General features: G+C 35.8%; 1 long non-coding RNA gene across 1 annotated transcript; it reads right to left on the bottom strand.

The window, feature by feature from the left end:
- Positions 1–6,962: 6,962 nt before the first annotated feature.
- Positions 6,963–19,121, bottom strand: LOC143441888 (uncharacterized). Its single transcript, XR_013109632.1, has 3 exons — positions 19,011–19,121; positions 14,017–14,109; positions 6,963–7,023 (listed from the first exon to the last, which is right to left on the bottom strand). It is a non-coding gene; the product is annotated as an uncharacterized LOC143441888 (long non-coding RNA).
- Between the last annotated feature and the right edge of the window lie 279 nt (positions 19,122–19,400).

Consider the following 19,400-nt stretch of genomic DNA (forward strand, 5'->3'; position numbering starts at 1 on the left):
TTATTTCAGAAAATCTGCAGTTACAAATTCCATTTTCCTCAGAATGCAGTCATGTGAGTGAGGTATTTTGAGCAGAATACTTGCTGTTACCTTCCACTCACAGCCATGCCTTCTGAATGTGTTTTCAATTAGAAAAATCTCAATAGTTCATTTTAAAATCTAAATCCTGATTCAATTTTTAACCTTTGAATTATACAGCCATTTTGAGCCCAGTCCCCACTGTTCTTGATGCTGGAAGTCACCCAAATGGGGCAAATCCTTTTTAAGAAAAGAATTTTTAAAAGTAAGAAAATCTATGTTTTAAAAATGCAGTGCCAAAAGAACAGATGGTGTACTCAATAGACAGGGTAATGCTTCTCTGGAAATCTAACCACAATATCCAGCGAACACCATAAACAAATCCATCTGTAAGTACTTGTAGCTGTATTGGAAAAAAGAAATGAAGCAAGTAAAGAAAATGTGTATTGCAGTCACTCAGAATGCAGAGATGGGGTCTCAAGGAGCTACCAAGTGAAAGAAAGAATGAAGGGTAATAATGAGATGTCACCTGAGTAGCATCCTCTAACCAGGACAATCGAAAAAGCACAAGGATTTACAACAGAAAATCCATGCCACTTTCAATTTGTTGTAATTCCTTCTTCATCTAGTTCAAATAAGCCCCATTTCAGAAAAATCTCTAGTAATCATCATATTGACACTTCATCTAGACTGCGTGCTAATGAGCCAACATTTCCTTGCAATAATTTTTACCCAAGAGCTCACACAGTTACAGCCCATCAAAGAAAAAGTGCCAGGCACACTTTCAATCAGAGAACATTTTTCTCCTACACAAAACTCAGTTCTCAAGTACAGTGGTTATTTGTTCCTAAATATTCTTTTCCCTACTCCATTTCTATTGCCTACATGACTTGTAATGAAACACAGCAGAAATAAAAATGTCTCCTTCACTAAAATTTTGTATCTTTCTTCACCTTTTTCCTGAATGTGGTTATTTAATTATAGTGACACCTTCAAGAAACAAACCACTAATAACAGCCATGTATATTTCTAACTTAAACAAATTATAATATCGTGTGTGTGTGTGTGTGTGTGTGTGTGTGTGTGTGTGTGTGTATAAATTCTCTAGTCCATATGGAGAAAATGTGGTAAAACTGGTGAGACCAACAAGTATTTCTAACAGGGAAACTGCCTAGAGGAATCTATGAAAGCCAATTTCCTTTCAACTGGACTGTCACATCTACATTTTCCTGTTGTCTTCTTATTGTTGTTGTTCAGATTTCATTAGAAAATTAATGTCATTTTTAAGGTATTGATAATTTCTTCAGTGCTCAAAAGATAACTGCATACTATCAGTTATAACTAAATCATCCTTTAAAAATGAAGATCACCACCTTATTGTTTAAATGATAGATATCCACACAAGGAGAAAGTCAGGAATGTCTACATCATCTGCAATTGCCTAGGAATCTCAGTCTTAGGCTAGAATAAAGAAGTAGGCTTCAGGCATGAAAATGACTTTGGGCTAGGGCAGGGAAGTAGGCTCAGATATTTTGGTCATCCTGTAAAGCCTTTAGAAACAATGATCATGGGAGTGATCACTGGACTTTGTCTATTGCCTTGCTTGTTTTTTGACTATTTGTATTTATTGTCTTGTTTGTTCCTGGACTATTTGCATCTATTGCATTGCTAGTTCCTCAAACTAAAACTGACCTTAATACTTGCATGTAATTAAAATGGTATAAAAGCAGATTGGGAAACAAGTAAAATAAAAATTAAAAATAAATAAATAATACTTATATATATACAAAAAAATCCTATCACACACAGACACACAAACTCACAGATACATACACTCCTAGTAACATGCACACTTACACATAGATTCAATGTCAAGCACTCACATACATATAGAGAAGGAGAGGGAGGGGGGAGGGGGAGGGGAGGGGGAGGGGGAGGGGGAGGGGGAGGGGAGGGGGAGGGGGAGGGGGAGGGGGAGGGGGAGGGAGAAAAATTGCCATTTCCTAACACAATATTTTGAAACAAAAGAAATCAGTACTTTTCTGTCTCTAGATGTTTTTGGTTCTCTTTCCATTTCTCTGGGTAATAAAATTTCAATCACAGCTATTTTTGGCATTTTGAAAGAGAGATAATTGATTTGTTTTTTGTCTTCTGTTTCACTGAGTTCAGACTACATAAAATGGAATGGAGAAGAAAAATAATCATGCAAGGATTATACTATATTTTAGAGAATGTGAATTTTACATGTACATATGTGTGTGCTATGTGTGTATAATACATGTGTGAATATATCCATGCATATATATATGCATACATGTATACATACGTAAGTGTGCATATGTATCTGAGTTTGAGTACATGTGTGTGTATTTTTCTCTCTTGCTATAAACTATATCAGTAAAGACTCTTGTCAAAGCATTTACTATTGAACTTTTCTTTATCCAGGTCTGGGTGACTTAAGGAAGAATGATAGTAGACCTGTCATTTTCAAGAAATGGTCCCAAACAAGCACAACCACAAATCCTTAAAAAAGGTCATGGATAATGCAAAAGCCAATAGAAATAGGAGATTATGTTAGGCAGACTTTTTGTCCCTGTGACAAAATGCCTGACAGGGATGATTTAAAGGAGGAAAGACTTATCTCTTATTTTTTTTCTCATGTTTTCACAAGTTCTAGTTCATTGCAGTTAAAGAACATGGTAGAGCATAGTAGCTAACATTATAGTAAAAAAAAGATAGAGAAGAAGGAGGATGGAAAGACATATTTGTAATACTTTGTTCTTTCAGGTCCAATCCCTCTTATCTATGCTGTGCTTCAGCCCATTGCATAGTACAAGTCAAGTTCAAAAAGTTTTCACTCCTTTATTCTGGAAACACTCTCAGAGACACAGCCAGAACTATACTACATGACTCCCCTAATAGCTTCTCAGTTCAGTAGACAACCAAGATTAACCCTTCAAAGACAAAGAGATAAAAACAAATATTAATGGTAGATTCCTCTAAATATTTATTTTTGTTCTTTTTCATGTTCACTATCTAGGTGATAATAAGAGAATATACCAACTATTTTTAATAATTAATAATTTAACAACTATTCTCATGCTTATGCCTATTATTAAGTATTTTGCCATGAATTTTGACTATATTACTTCTTCTATGAAGGCAATGCTGAATGTCTCATATTTTTACAGACTGAGAAGAATTTCTATATTGCTGCTTCTACCTCATTTTTGCCCTTCACTTATTTTGAATGGGTATGTGACTTTCTACCTCATAATGTTATCTTTATTACAATCATATTGCAATCTCAATATTCCATTATCTTGATGGAATTAATTCAACTTAGCCGAAGTGTTTGAAACTATTCGTGCCTTGATCTCAATATGAATTATTTATTCATCTTTAGAAAACCATTATAATGTCTACCTTAAACTTTTAATCTTACATTTCAATTTTCTTTGCTGTTCTGCTTTATTCACTCAGTCCATAAACACCAGTATAAACCATATCCAGCTTCTAAAGCCAGCAAGATCCTATTCGTCCTTCTCCAGAGACTTCCTGACCCTAACTTCCATGTATCCTTCTGATCTGCCAGATCTAGCCTGGATCAGACATTCAGGGCTCCTGCCTAGTCTAGGTACTATTGCCTGCACTACAATCAACATCTAGGATTCTGAAAAGACAAGCTCAGCCTGTGCTCAATGACAGGATCTTCTCATACCCATATGAGCTCGCTATCCAACCAGACCTACTTGCACAATCCAGGTTCGGAAAAGAACATACACACTACACACAGGCCTAGTGTCTTTTGTCCACCTGAATTCATTCCACATAAGTCATTTCCAACCTCTGGGCTCAACCTGCCTTCATTAACGTTCTTTTATCTTTTTCAATCTATTCTGTCCATACCAGACAGAATGAATTAACAAAAGAATTTCACATATACAGACCTTGCTACAAAAATACTAACAATTTGAAAGACCAAACCAGTACATTCTCTGAGAAAACTACCAGTCCTGTAGACATGTTTGCCCAGGAGAATTATCTAGATGGATTTGAGGACACAGAGTTTCAAGAACAATCATCAACTTCATCAAAGAATTTTAAAAGTCAAATAAGACAAAAAACAGCTCAGTAAAATTAAGGAAAAAGAACAAAGAGAACAAATGCCTGAGTAACATCCAAGAAAACACAAGACTGATAGAAGTGATACAAACAATCCAAGACATGAAAATGGAACTCAATAAACAGATAAACACATAAGGCTGGTGGAAATTATGAAGTGATCATTTTGGATAAACATGAAAAATGGAAATAATGTCTCTGAATAGTGAGGAAGAGGATTATAAACACAAACATAAATGTAAGGACATCTGAAGGTTCCAATGAATCATACTATTAACTAACTACTTAAAATACATGTAATTTGCCTATGATATATACAAGTTATATCTATCTCTACCTCTAACTTCATATCTATGTATTTTCAAAAGAAAATTTCCCATCTTAGTTGACAATGCCCTCTCTAGGAGTCCATCTAACAAAATCCCAACACTAAGCATTAGAAGCCTTCTTTTGAGTTGCTGGTCCAGCTTATGCAAGAAATACCTAAAATAATACAGGCCATAGTTTTACCCTTGTTTGACCCCAAAGGTAAAAAGTAAATTCCTATTGCTAAAGATACCATGAAGTTCAGAAACAGGGCCCAGAGCCTTGAGCTAGAACTGACATGAAAACCTCCTCCCTGGATATTAGATTTTATGATACCAGAAGGCACCAACCTTCCAAAGAAGGGAAACAACCAAAAGACCTATGTGTATATGTTACCTACAAACTAAGGCCATGAACAGTATAGCATGATATAACTCAAGGTTCAGCATTGGCATTCTTCTTGGCAGTAACCAACTGCTCTCTAATTGAATTAAAATCAATCTTAAAAGAGGGAAATCATGCCTACTCCTAGAAATCTAGCTGAATACACAGGGATAGTGAAGTCTTGGATATGAGAAGAAACTACAAACAAACCTGGCTAAAGCAGCATGCTACCTAACTATACTGTAGATATTTATTCTTATACTCACAGAAAGGTCTCTTCACAATTAATGATAATGGTTACAAGAGACCACAATCAATCAAGGGTATAGTTGTGGGGTCACTCCAAAAACAATATATCTACAATACAACTCCAACACCTGAGGCTCAGAGATCATTGAAGAAAAGTTGGTGAAAACATCATACAAGCCTTAACAACAGGATGTTTATTGCAAGATTGAATCTCCTAGGAATATCTGAAGCTAACCCACAAACTCCTAGCAGCATGATTTGTGTAATCATAAGCTGAAACATGACAACAGCAATACATATGCTAATAGCAACAGGAGGAAGTTCATGAGGCCTCACCCCTACACAAAAATGTACAAGCAACTAACTAAAGCTGAGAGCAGGAGAAGGTGTTCCCCAGGAAAAAAGCACACCAATTAGTTATCTAATACCTAACAGTGATCCCTGAAACTGTACCTATGAGCAACATTATACAAATTGAATAAGTTGAAGAGCATGTCTGTGACCAACACATTTATAACAATAATTAATGAAAGAAAGAGGCCATGAATTGTTAAAAGGGCAAGGAGAGTAGATGAGTGTGTATTGAAGGAGAAAAGGGAAAAGGAAGTGGATGGAATTATACTAAAAACTCAAAAAAATTAAATAATTTGAAAATAATTAAAAATTAAATTATAAAATAACAGAATGTTCTGAAGTAGACTGATACTAGTTGTCTCATTCACTTCTACCCAAACTCCAGGAATGTATTCACTTTATAACTTATAAATGACATATATTTACTTAAAAATAATTTATTTCTTCATTCTATATGACATCCCTGAAATTCAGCTCCATGTATCCAACAGCTTTGTTACAACTCTACTTGAATGTAACGCAAGAAGTCAGAATCCACATGGATGGCATAGAGATCATATGATTGGATGATGGGCAAACATCAGAACTTTACCCTGTACTATATAGCTAATAAGAAAGTGGCACCTAATGAGAAACTGTATTTTGTAGTAACCCCACCTCACTATTCCTCAGTGAACCTGGTTCCTGTGTTTGTGTCAGAGTATATGTGGACATTCTGAGCTGGAAGAAGGAACACTGGGTGCTTCGATGCTCAGAAGCTGGCAGAAGCACTGGGCTCATCCTAAAGCCAGAAGATGATCATTATCACAACTCCTATTAAATACCCATGGGAGACATATAGAACTACCCAATTTTAATAGTTTTGTAGAATTATACATCACAGATAATGAGTATTTACTGTTCTGTTATGAAAGCTTCACTAACACTAATAGTAATATCCTAGCTATTAACCTATAGTAGAAGTAAATTCTTAAGAAGTAGGATAATTCTCATCAATTCACAGCCACTTTACCAGAGCTTCATAGGTTCCCTGGGAACTTCTCTCTTTTACCCATATTTTAATGTCCAAATTACCTACAACGTAAATTGAAGAAAACCTCAAAATGAGTTTATGTTCTCAATATCTTAACACATCTCTGATCTATTCATTATCCTATTTTGAGTGTGTGTGAAATATATTTTTCTGTTCATCTTTTTAAATTTCACAGTGTTTCTATGTCATGGTTTTTTGTAAGTAGTTTAAATACTTCCTGCACCATTTCCAAGAATAACAGACACAGTTACAGAGATAAATCTGAGGAGGATTATTAGAAGGTAGCCTGCAGATAAACACAGGGTGATGACCTGCAAAGAGGTGTCATATAAAGCTTCAGCCAACCACCTAGAGAGTTCACTCTGAAACTGACCATGGTTATGATCAGCATTTCCAAGTTTGAACAGGAAGTCTGAGCCTTCATACACTGCACCATAACTGCAGCCTCCCACTGGAATGAGTCTCAGCTTATGGCAAAGAAATACACTTACCACAAGAAAAGGAGATTACTAAAAACAAGCATTCACAGATCATCCGCGTTGTGGTCTTTAGTCCTGAAGGGGATGTAGAAAGTACATATTAATGCCCAATCATCAAGTATATCACATCATAGTTTGCAAAAACTATTGCCTTCTTTTCCAATTTGAGGTCAAGTTTGCATAAATTTTCCCATCACATAATCATCATTCTATCTTCCTACATACATACAATTTTCCACAATGGCAGCATCAGTTGTTTTGGGTCAGCCTTGTAGCATTCTCTCTCTCTCTCTCTCTCTCTCTCTCTCTCTCTCTCTCTCTCTCTCTCTCTCTCTGTGTGTGTGTATGAATTTTACAGCTGATTTTCTGGACATTTGCATTTGTGCTTGCTCATGTTTATCCTTTATTTCAAGTAGATCTTGGAACATTATTTTTAATCTTAGTATTACATAATTTTTCCCCTCATATAATTCCAGTATCTGTCTATGTACAAAACAATTAGCAAATGTTTAAAATTGTGGGACATATGGTGTTTGTCAAAATATCTTACAATTACATTCTAATGCCATAGAATATTCCAACCTGTGTAAGTAGCACAATAGGCAATTTATGTATGAATGAATGATTGTGTTTGGCTCTCTTCCCTGAATACTTTGTTTACAATGATAGTTGGCTGTCTTAGACTTTGCTGACCTCAACTTTAGTCAGCTCTTACCTCAAACATGTACGCACTGTGAAAAACAAAGCAGGTGGTCTGTAAGTGATCATGGCTTGGTTTCTAATTTGTTGAATTAAGATTTTGCAATGTTGGGACACATTCAGCAGCAACCATAGTCTGAGTCTGAACTTGCTCATTGCTTTGGTTAACCATATGTGATATGATACTGTTTACTCATGATGGATGGTGGTAGCAAGCTGAAACCATCAGTCAACATGGTGGACACAAATGGGGACAACTCTTGATTCACAATACAATGTGGCAAACTACTATTTTTATATTAGGTAGATGAAATGCATATTCACATTATAACATTTTTCATTTATATGGGGTTTGTGGGGACTTAACTCCATCTCAGATTTGCAAAGTAAGAGGCCAGTGGGGTAAGAAGATTAATATGGATGTATCTCGCTCCAGTGATTACTCTGGCACTAATGATCACAGCCTGGGTTACCTTAGGTACCTTGTGCTTTATATCCAAAATGTGGATCATAATAACATTGTATATACCATGTTATATTTATGATTAAATTATATATTACTTATACAAGTATTATAAAGATATTTGACATAAGAATAGGGTCCAGTAAACAAATACTTCCAATTCTCAGACTCATTTCCTGATTTTGCCCTTACCTCTGACCCTGAAGTTATAAAGCCCTATGAGGCCTCCCACTTCCTCTAATTGTCCAAACATGATGACAGAAGCAATTCTTTTATTCAGTGATAAATTGCCTAATACTTCATAAAGTCCTTACATGAAACATATTTTAGTAAATATTTTTAAGGGAATAAATTAAGCAAAAGAATTCTGTATTTTGAAGGTTTTATATGAAATTGGCAATGTTAATAGATCAATATTACACAATAGATCAAGGACAAAATTTGTGGCCCATTCACTTACCCAAACCACTGTCCTTATTTGAAAACATAATAGGTACTCAGTAAAGAATAGTTTAGAGAAAATATCAAGACTATAAGTCAAAAGTAGCTTCATTTTTCTTTGTCTTCAGATCAGGCATAGATGCATGAACACACATCCGAGTATGGGATTCAATAGGTAGTTGTAGTTGACATATGCCTCCTGCTTTACCCTGGCATCTTGATAAACAACAGTAGCAACACATCCAAACAAGTATAGTAGTGATGGTTTCCTAGAAAGACAGGTTGCTCTCTAGCCCTCCATTGTTCAAGATCATCTGTACAGAGCTTACAAAATGAGTTAAATTAAACTGAACACTCTTTCTACTTTATACCTCATTTATAACTCATGAGGCCTGTTACAAGTAAGTGAACTTTAAAGAATTTATTTAACAATCTTTGTTTTATTTAAGACCAAGAGAAAAAATTAGAATGATTCTTATTTACATGGTTCCTTGTTATTTCTATTCTAGAAAGTCATGTCTCTACTTTGTACGTGTCAAATCCCTGTCGAGTTTCAGCTCTTCTTTATCCTCTGGCAATGCAAGGACCATCACCTGAAGACACTCCATTTTCCTCTTCATATTGCATGCATTTGCAATGCCCTGGTCCTAACACCCCAACACTAGAGACTTTGTCATGTTTTTGCATGAATGGCTTGTCATCTGTTTAACACAATGTAGCAATAAAATCTGTTCATGAGTTTATTTTGTGTTACCTACCTGCCTGGAATGTAAGTTGCCCAGGGCAGCAAGGAGGATAACTGATGATGTGTCCCATGTGCTGCCAACACTATCTCACAGCCACTGGGTCTGAATAAGTACTTACTGTATAGCTTTCCATTAACACATTGCTGTTCTGTTCATTTTTCATTTCATTCATTGTTTTTGTTTTTGTACTATGTAAATGTATGTGTACTTATTTCCTTCCAAAATTCGACCATTAAGTAGAGAAATGTCATATCTCTTCTCTACATGCCCCAACACAAAACAATTAAGAGCAATATTGCAAAAGTATGAGAACCTCGGGAAATGTTGGAATGCTTGAGTTAATGGATAAATGAACAAAGAGCACTTCACAACACTGCAGTCTTCACAGTTGCAGCAACTCTACGTCCACGAATTTTGTTCTTGTTCTTTGTTTTTGTATTTAAATAGGATGGGAGTAAATTATCATTAACATGTTTTCTAATATTTTGTTTGAAGAAATAATAACCTCTAGCTGACAAAAGCTAACGTTTAGCTTCAAAGGCTTTAATAAATCTTTAGTGTACAAGTGAGAGTTTTCACACACCCTGAGGCATCAACATTGCTGGGCCACATTGAAGGTTTAAGAGAGAAAAATTATTACCAAAGAATGTGGTATTTTGAGCTGTTTGTTTCATTGTTTTTCGCCCCCACCTTCTCTCTTCTGTAAACTTCATAGGAGCACTGCACCTACAGCACTCTAGACCTCGTTCCCAGCTGCATTTCAGAATCATTATGTTCACCTCAATAAGGGTTTCACTGTTATTTTCTTCTTGTGATAGAGAGATCAAGAGGGAAGTGGAAATGTCATTGTGAGACTGCCGAGAAGGAAGATGTGAGACTCACTGATCTATGCAGAAGATGTTTTCAAGAAAATTATTCACATAGAGATGTTTAATTGTAAGAGGGAAAATTTTCTGCAGTCAGTAAATCTACCTTCTTATTCTGATTTAGATGATGATAGATATATATCATAGAGATATTCAAAAAAGATCTGATGACATAAAGATGTCTTCAGATTCACTAAATACTGTTAGTAATTCACATGCTATAAAAGAAGTCACTGATGATGACAGGGAGAAAACCTTCTCTAATGACAATGCTGAAGAATTGAAGATTTCATGTGCTGCTCCTCAGGAGGAAGGTCTTATAGACAGCAGTGCACAATGGAACAACTCCCACACATGTATGTTAACAAAGGGATCAAGTGGCATAGGATGACCAAAGCAGGTTGCAGCTCATTTTATTTCAGTATTCTCTTCTACCTCCCACTTAACCATAGCAGAAGAGAGTATTACATGACACTCCTCTTTTTATATTTTTCCATATTATTAGTTGCAAATAGTTTTTATTCATTATATTTATTATATGTTGTCTATTACATGTTCTTTGCTATTATAATAAATGTTATTAAATTAAACAAAAAAGAAAAATAAAAAACAAATGTACTATAATTGTTTTACTCTTACTCATAAACATATGAAAGCAAATATATTATATTTATTTAGTTAGGTCTATCCTGGAATATTTGTTGTCACATTGTATTAAACCATATAAATAAACAATTATTGTAGCTTTGGGAATCACAATAGTCTCAGACTACTGTATCCAAATACAGACATGAAACACTGACACAGCTGATAGTATTATAACTTTGAGCAGCACAGTAATCCTGATAGTCAATTCTGAGAGCTAGCAATCAATTTAAATTTATTTACAAAAGGTTAATATTTTCTCCACATAACTTCTGAGTATTTCAAATAATCCATTTTAAAACTGTAAAATCAAATAAAGTCTTAATAAATTAACAATATTTTATATATTAGGTAATAATTTCTGTAGAAAAATCAAATGGTTACACACACGGCTATAATAAGATTCAATAAAAATCACAAATACAAATATTTTGGTTTTGTGAAGAGCTAAAATTCAACATTCAAATTTACAATTTTCTTAAAACACTTCAGTCTTCCTTCCACATCCTGTGGTGAAAATGAAAGGTGTAAATGCATTGAAAATGTTATCAGCTACAAAAGGAAGGCTTAGCATACTTCAGATTTATGATTCAGAACTTTTAACATTTCTGCTCTAGTTCATTGGCTTCATTCAATCAAGAATATAAATTATGAAGCTTTGAGAAACAATACAGTAATTTAACGTCGGAAATAATCATGAATTCAAATAGTATTTCCAGACTTTGCCTCACAAAATGCAAAGCATAATGCAAAAAATTTCTTTCTGAGACAGGGTGACCTTCAATACACACACACACACACACACACACACACACACATATATATATATATATATATATGTGTGTGTGTGTATTGAATATATATGTATATATCCATTTTCTTCTTTTACATGCAGAATCAATAATGTATGTATGTAAACATATATATATATATATATATATTATATACATACATATATGTGATAAAGTTGAACATGAAGAAAAGAGAACAAGAAAAGCTAATTGTAAAGAGAAAAGGAAGCACTGACTTGCAGGCAATGAACACACATTATGAAAGAAGATAATAAATTGTTTTTCTAATTTTAAATATATCATTGATTTGTGATTTTTTATTATTGTGGTCTAAAAGTGTATAAAAATGTTTTTTTTTGTAACAAAAGCTTAAAATTTAATGTGATGCTTCAAAGTTTCCATTTTTAACTTAAATTCTAAGTGTATATAAGTATATTAATTTGTATAGGCTTTGGGTCTGATTAATTTAGATGTATAATAGCATTTTTGCAGGATTTTTATAATAAAGTTTATTCTAAACTTAAAATATTCTTTTCAAATTTTTGATTTCATTTTCTACCATTTTGTAGAAATAATGGCTTTAAAAACCTGGTAATTTAGGAATTATAATGCAGAAATTTACCTATGAAAATTTTATTGTTAGAAAATTGATATGTCAAATTGGATAGCTTAGAACTCAATAAATAGGTGAGATTATCTTCAGACTCATAGCAATTCTGTCTCTCAAGGGTAGGATCTAACATCCATGCCACCAAGCTCAGTATTTATCTATCTATTGGTTTTAAATATGAGATTATTAATACCATGTGGGGAGCCTACAGAAGGTGGCTATCATTCTTGCAGCCATCTTGAGCCATATACCTTAATAAGAGACTTGATTACATCAGACCTACAACAGCTGAGCACACTCTGATAATATCTTGGTTTAAATACCCAGGATTTTCCCTTGGGTGTGTAACACTTAAAGGTATGTGACTTAAGGGTGTGACTTGGAGATCAGATTTAGAGACAAGGCCTAATGGCATGACTTAAGGGCATGACTTAGAGGCATGGCATAGAAGTGAGACATATAAAAGGCAAGAGGCAGACATAAGAAAGCAACAGATTATTGGCACTCGGAAGTACAACTTGGAACTAGGAATTAGGTTAGTGAGTACAACTTAGAGTACAAATTGGAGTAGAAATTAGGCATTGAGGAAGAAGACACTTGGACTAGAGAACTCAGAAGAACTAGGTAGTAGGCATTAGGCACTTAGCACTTGGAACTTGGAACTTGGAGGCACTAGGAACTAGGAACTAGGGACTAGGAACTCAAGACTTGGGACTTGAAGAGAAGAAGAGAGACTGAAGAATAAACAGGATTGAATCACACTCTGTCTGATCTCCATTCTTCACATCTGTCCTCACTCTCTCTCTTGCTGAACCCCAACCCATGGACTGGAGCAGCTTGGGGCAGTGCGAGCTCTAACAGTTTAACTCCCAAGGCGTTGGCAGTGCGGGTCCAACATTGACAGAGCGGTCCTCAACATTTTGGCCCCCAAGCGTGGGGCAGCTCGGGCCACAACAATATCATATACATGTAAGCAGTTTTCATGATAGTTCTCAAAATGAAAATTAACATTTGAATTTTAACTAATTTATTTTGTTTCTATTAAATCATTGAATAATATTTTATTATTGAATTATTCTAAATACATGCTAAATATACTTATTAAAATCTATTTCTGTTCTAATTTTAATTATTAGCATATGCATGATGGAGTTTCTGTCAAATAAAATTTGAAGGAAGTCAGCAAGGCATGATCCATATTTTCACATATTTTCATGGTATCATGATTCAATGGATTCAAGTTATTTGAAAGCCATACAAAAATAGAGGGTAGCAATTTTCTTTAAATATCAAAGGAAAAGAAATAGGACTTTTCAGACTTTAGTATAGCTGGTTTGGAGTACTGTGGTTTGGAAGAGCTGTACAGACATGAATGGGAAAGTCTAACTGCAGAAGTTAAGCCATCAGGATATTCAGAAAACCTGGACAGCAGAGATTCCACTGCAGTCTTTATGAGTGCTTTGCTTAAATTGAGTATTGATGAGTTTGGTCCCATTGCTAAGTGGATAACAAAATCCTTGCTCAGAGCAATTAAAAGGACTTAAGAGGATGATAAATAATGATGTCTGTGAAAAAGGAAAGTGGAGCCTCACAGGGCTGCCAACTGACTGTACTCCACAGCAACAGCCTCCTTAGATTTGATTAGGTGGTTTTGCTGCAACAAGTCCCCAGGGGGTAGGCTGCCTCTCTGTTTTGTATTACCACTGGGGCTTTTAATCACTACTGATACTTTGCACTGCACCATTCCTAGAAACCTGCGTACATCACCACAGGAGCTCAACTTCTTAAGCCATTTATTAGATCTTACCTTAGTCTCTTCATGTCTCCTCTATTTGAATTGGTGAATGAGTTTAGGAGTATTTAGACAATTCTGACCTTCTGGGTAGCTTTTCCATGTTTCCTGCAGAGGCAGTAACAGTTACCAATTTCTAAAAATAAATGTGCCCTGTTTTCTCTATAGAGCCACAAGGATAAATTATGCTGTGAAACTAGGGCAGCAGTATCTCTTTCCCAGAGATTATGTCCTGGATGTTTCCATCTGCCCAGCAAAGGAATCCATGATGCATATTCCTCTTCACACTGTTTGTCCACATGGGCTGGCTTTACATCACCCACCTGTGTCTCCTCTACGATAACATGACAGTGTGATTCAGTTTGTCTTTTCAACTCCATGAGAACAGATTCTACACCTAGAAATTGAGTCAGGTGTATATAGTATATAGCACTGTGTAGCTCAGGTACAAATTCTGTAAGAAAAACTAATTCTTAGTACTGGTAATGCTATTGTAGAAAATGGTCTCCCTAAACCCCAGCAACATGACATACATACATTTCTGTCTGTCCTGAAGAACTGTATCTAGGTGGCTTGCCCAAGCCTTTCTTTACTTCATCTCATGGAGTTTTTAGTTTTAATTGATTCTTGCCCATTCTCTTGACAACAGCAGTACACAAAAGTTAGCTTGTATCCATACCCCCTACAGTGTTCAAAAGAATTACTACAAAGTATTTTGAGCAAATGAACACGAAGGCAACTTATAATGGAAGCTGTGTAGCATATAAGTCATTGAAAGCAGAGGTACTTTTGTAAGACCCCCCCGCAAGGGGACCCTCTGTAAGACCCCCCCGCAAGGGGACCCTCACCCAAGTCCTGACCTGCACTCCCCAAGGACACACGAGAGACCTTCTTGATGCAATTGCAGAGGAGGCTTAATGACGAGGCCCCTCGGGCTGGAACATATCTCACACAGGAGATAGAGGTTCCTCGCGCCCTGGACCCAGGGAACTTGGGATATTTATCGGTAGGGGTTGGGGAGAGCGGGAAAATTTGGCGCGGTTACATATGATTGGATATTTCAAACATCAGCAACTTGCAGAACTGGCAGAACTTGCAGAAACTCGGACCTCCCAGAAAGGGGGGGAGAGAAAAGTAAACACCAGATAGCCCATTACTCACTTGGGCTTGTTTGGACTTGTCTGGGCATGCCCTTGTATGCCTTTATTTTTTGTCACCCTGCCCCTGCAGGGGCTTAATATTTTTATTATGACTATATTTAACAAATTGTTGGTGGTCTTTGCTGACCATGAAATTTTGATATTGTTACAATGCTGCTTTCAAATTTTGTTCTCACACTTTCAAAGTGTTGGATCTAACCCAGGATGAAGGTAAGAAAACATTTTATAAATTTTTCATTGTTCTCTGGTTGTCCTAGCTAAAGATCAAGTAAAACTAGAAAGAAAAGTAAGAGAAAGAAGATGGAGGGGAAGAAAAAAAAAAAACAAGAATTGGGAGGAAAAGAAAGAGGAGGATGAGGAAGAGGAAAAAATGGAGAACAAAAAGAACAAGAAGGGGCTGGAGAGATGGCTCAGCGGTTAAGAGCACTGATTGCTCTTCCAGAGGTCCTGAGTTCAATTCCCAGCAACCACATGGTGGCTCACAACCATCTGCAATGGGGTCTGATGCCCTCTTCTGGTGTGTCTGAAGACAGCTATAGTGTGCTCACATAAATAAATAAATAAATAAATAAATAAATAAATAAATAAATAAAAATTTATAAAAGAAGAAGATAAATAAAGTTCCTTAAGAAACAAAGTGGAGTTGAGAAACCTGACTACTCAGTCATCACAAATATCTGGATTTATGAAAAGTCTTCATGTTGGCTAACTACTACAGATAATGATAGCCTTCACCAAATTAGAACTCAATGTCACCTGTTGGAGCATGATTGAGATATTACCTAGTGTTTCTTATCTGTATGAATATTAGGATATCCTCTTAGAAAAATGCATATTCTGAATTATTTCTAGATGCTGACTACTGAACAATTTTTTTGAAGATAGCCAATTCAAGATACAAATTCACTTCACACAGACCAGATGATATGATCTATACATGTAATTATCAAAAACCTTTTCAAGATATTTGTAAGCTAGTAGAGAAGAGAAACCTAGGAAATGCCCATAGTTAAAGAATATATCAAAATATGTGTACTCTAAAGCTATTAAAATAGAATTTATCTAGAGACTGCAACATACCAGACAACTTTTAAAGTATTTTCTGCAAATAAATTGTTTTAATTAGAGTTACTATTGTTGTGGTGAAACACCATAACTAAAGCAACTTGTAGAGAAAAGTGTTTATCACTCACACTTCCATATAACAGTTCATATTTGAAAACAAGACAGGAACCTGGAGGCAGTAGCAGATACAGAGTCTGTGAAAGAGTTCTGCTCCCTGGCTTCATCAGCCTATATTTTCATAGAAAACAGGACCACTGGCCAGGGTAATACCACCTATATGGAGCTGGGGCCTCCCCATCAGTCACTATTTAAGACAAAACTCTAGAGTCTTGACTACAGCTCGAGTTTTGAGAAGAACCTAGGTATTAAGACCTAGCTGTGTGATTTAAATCACTAGGGGCAAAGACAAAGATTTCAAAATTAATATACTCCACCAAGTGAACATGTTGCAATGTGAGCCATTGTACCCTTAGACTAAGGCTCACATTGTGCCATCTCAATGAAGGACTGACCCCTATAAACTGTGAACCAAAATAAACACACAGTTGCCTCTATCAGGCATTTGTTACAGTGATGAGAAAAATAACTAATCAGGTTGCCCATGTTACTACAGCTACTGTGAGCCAAGGTGACAGTCTGACACTTGAATCTTAAAAATAGTACAAGATGTGCATTCAGTGTATGATGTGCAAACCCTGAAAGTGCAGAAGAGACATATGTGAAGATGTATCAGGAAACGTGACATTTTAGCAGAATTTAAAAGATGTTCAGCAAGATGTTCTACAGTCCTTTCTAAAACATATAATAAGTAAAGTTAATGCATCTTAACTCACTATTGGTTTCCAGTAATAATCATAATAGTAATAATAATACATACATACATAATTTTCTTTATACAAGAACTCCTTTTTCTTTCCTGAAGTCAGAAGTCAGAAATTGACATGAAGAAGATCACTTGAGAATATAGAACCTAACTTAATCTCACATTAAAGTTTGCATTAAATTAAGTTTGTAAATAGCTGTTTGTAACAGATGGGGAAAATTATCTTTGAACCTTTCCATATGGATCAGATTAAAGTATACAATAACCTGACACCTTCATGTCACACTGAGTCACATGATAAATCTTGACCCAGGGCTGAAAAAGGAATAAGTAGTCACTTCCTCTGATGTCCTTGGTATGAACTTTCTTAGAATTCTGATGTTTGGGGAATGTCACTTCAAGCCTTTCATACTTTTATACTTTACCATGTATCCTAATAACAATTAGTCTGGAGCATTTCTGAGGCAGGACAGCATAGGATAGAGTGTCAGTAGATGCCAGGTCAGACTGACTTGTGGAGCCTGATAGGGGCTAAAGATGACTTGTGACCGGAATGAGAAGACAGAAGTAGTTCTAACCACAGAAGTGACTCATTGTGGCTCCCATTTGCACAGTAATGCCTTTGGCTACTTCATAGGGGAACAGCTCCATAGAATCAATGGTAAACCCAGTAATATGCTGAAAGACCAGAAACAAACAATCTGGTAGCAGAAGACAGGGTCAAGCACCAGGCTTGTGGCACAGACAGAGAGAATCAAGGATAGTTGTTAAAGCACAGGAAGAAGATTTCATCATGAGGCAAGGCAAAAGGTGGGACATGAAAGACCCTCTATGTTTTCCATAACTAGTAAGTAGCCTAAAGCTGGAGTTGAGTCCATAGAGTTGAAGGAACTCATGTAGGTTTAAAGTATCAAAGGAGAAATCAGAATACTTTTACAATGAGACTATCTAAACATCACAACTGACATCTCTACATAAATCAAACAAAACTATACAATTTAAGATTATTTTAACAGACTTCTCAGGATACAGGAGGTTTACTCATTCATAAAATGTAACATTATTTTGCATAACAGCTCCAACAATTTTCGCACTTTTAAAATGGAAAAAGGTGATGAGTAGTAGCTTCCAGATTCACTGACTTTTCAAAGCATCTGTCTCCTATCACAGGTGTGCTGAAAATGTTGGAGGTGTGATGCATAACTCCCTTGTGCTACTGAGGAGAACAGAAGCTTTACCCCCAAAATGATGGATGAGGCCAAGATTTCGTTCTGGTCCTAGATTATTTAGTTCTTTGGATTTGTGCAGTGTCAGCTAAGAAGAAAATTCTGTTTTTTACAAACAGCTCTCTAATGATAACAAATGGTCAAGTTCAACTTGGCAGAAGCCCTGTCTCTTGATGTTCTTCCTGGGGATTGATGACACCAGCTTTGTGTGCCTACAGACAGAGAACCACCATAAGAAGATGAGTCAGACAAACAGGGATGTCATATCCCAAGTAAGTTTCTCTTCATTTAGGTCCTCTACACAGGTGGTGACATTTCTCATTACATTTTAGCTGATAGGACCACCCTAATTTTTAAGGAAATCAGAATGAATATTACCAGAGACTTCAGAAGTCAAAGACTCAGGTGACCTCTGAACTAGTTTGCCTTCTACTTATCCTTTAATGCTGCATAAATAATAAATAAAGTGTATCACAGAGGTCTGTGCAGGTGCTGTGTAAACAAAAGATCGCAACAGCACAGCAGAGCTCCTGTCTGAAAGCTAATAAATCAAGAGCATTCTTTGTACTAAAACTGCAAGAACAGCGGGGCTAGCAGGGTTTCTCAGTCACAGTGAATTAAATCAGAAAAAGAACAATCATGCCCCCTTTTACTCTGATTAAATCTAATAGAAGCAGAAATACACATGTTTAAGACTCTTTTAGCAAATAGACCCCAAAAGATAGATGTATCTACCTTGTTTGCCTTGAATCATAGATCACGCTGGCAGACATTAGACTTCTCTTATTGTTAGAAGTTATGAAATGTAAAACATACTTCCTAAATTCAGCAGTAAAGAAGGTGAACTATTTCTCTACCAAACACATAGAGAATTAGACCTTGTTTTATTGATGTATTCATTTAGTAAACCCATGATACCTCATTAAGTAAAAGAGCTATACAAAACTGCAACACTTTGCAGACTATTATGTCAGACTCATTAGGGATTAAGTAACAGTATTGTGAAGCAATTCAGCAGGATTGCTGAAAGATAATCAGGTGAGGGCTGTGCATGATGCTCACAAACAGGGCATTTCTGTAAATGAGCTTCACTTAGAGTCTTATTCCCACTCTTCCCTGGAAATG

Source organism: Arvicanthis niloticus, chromosome 4 (genome assembly GCF_011762505.2).
Source record: "Arvicanthis niloticus isolate mArvNil1 chromosome 4, mArvNil1.pat.X, whole genome shotgun sequence".
In the NCBI taxonomy this organism is placed as follows: domain Eukaryota; kingdom Metazoa; phylum Chordata; class Mammalia; order Rodentia; family Muridae; genus Arvicanthis; species Arvicanthis niloticus.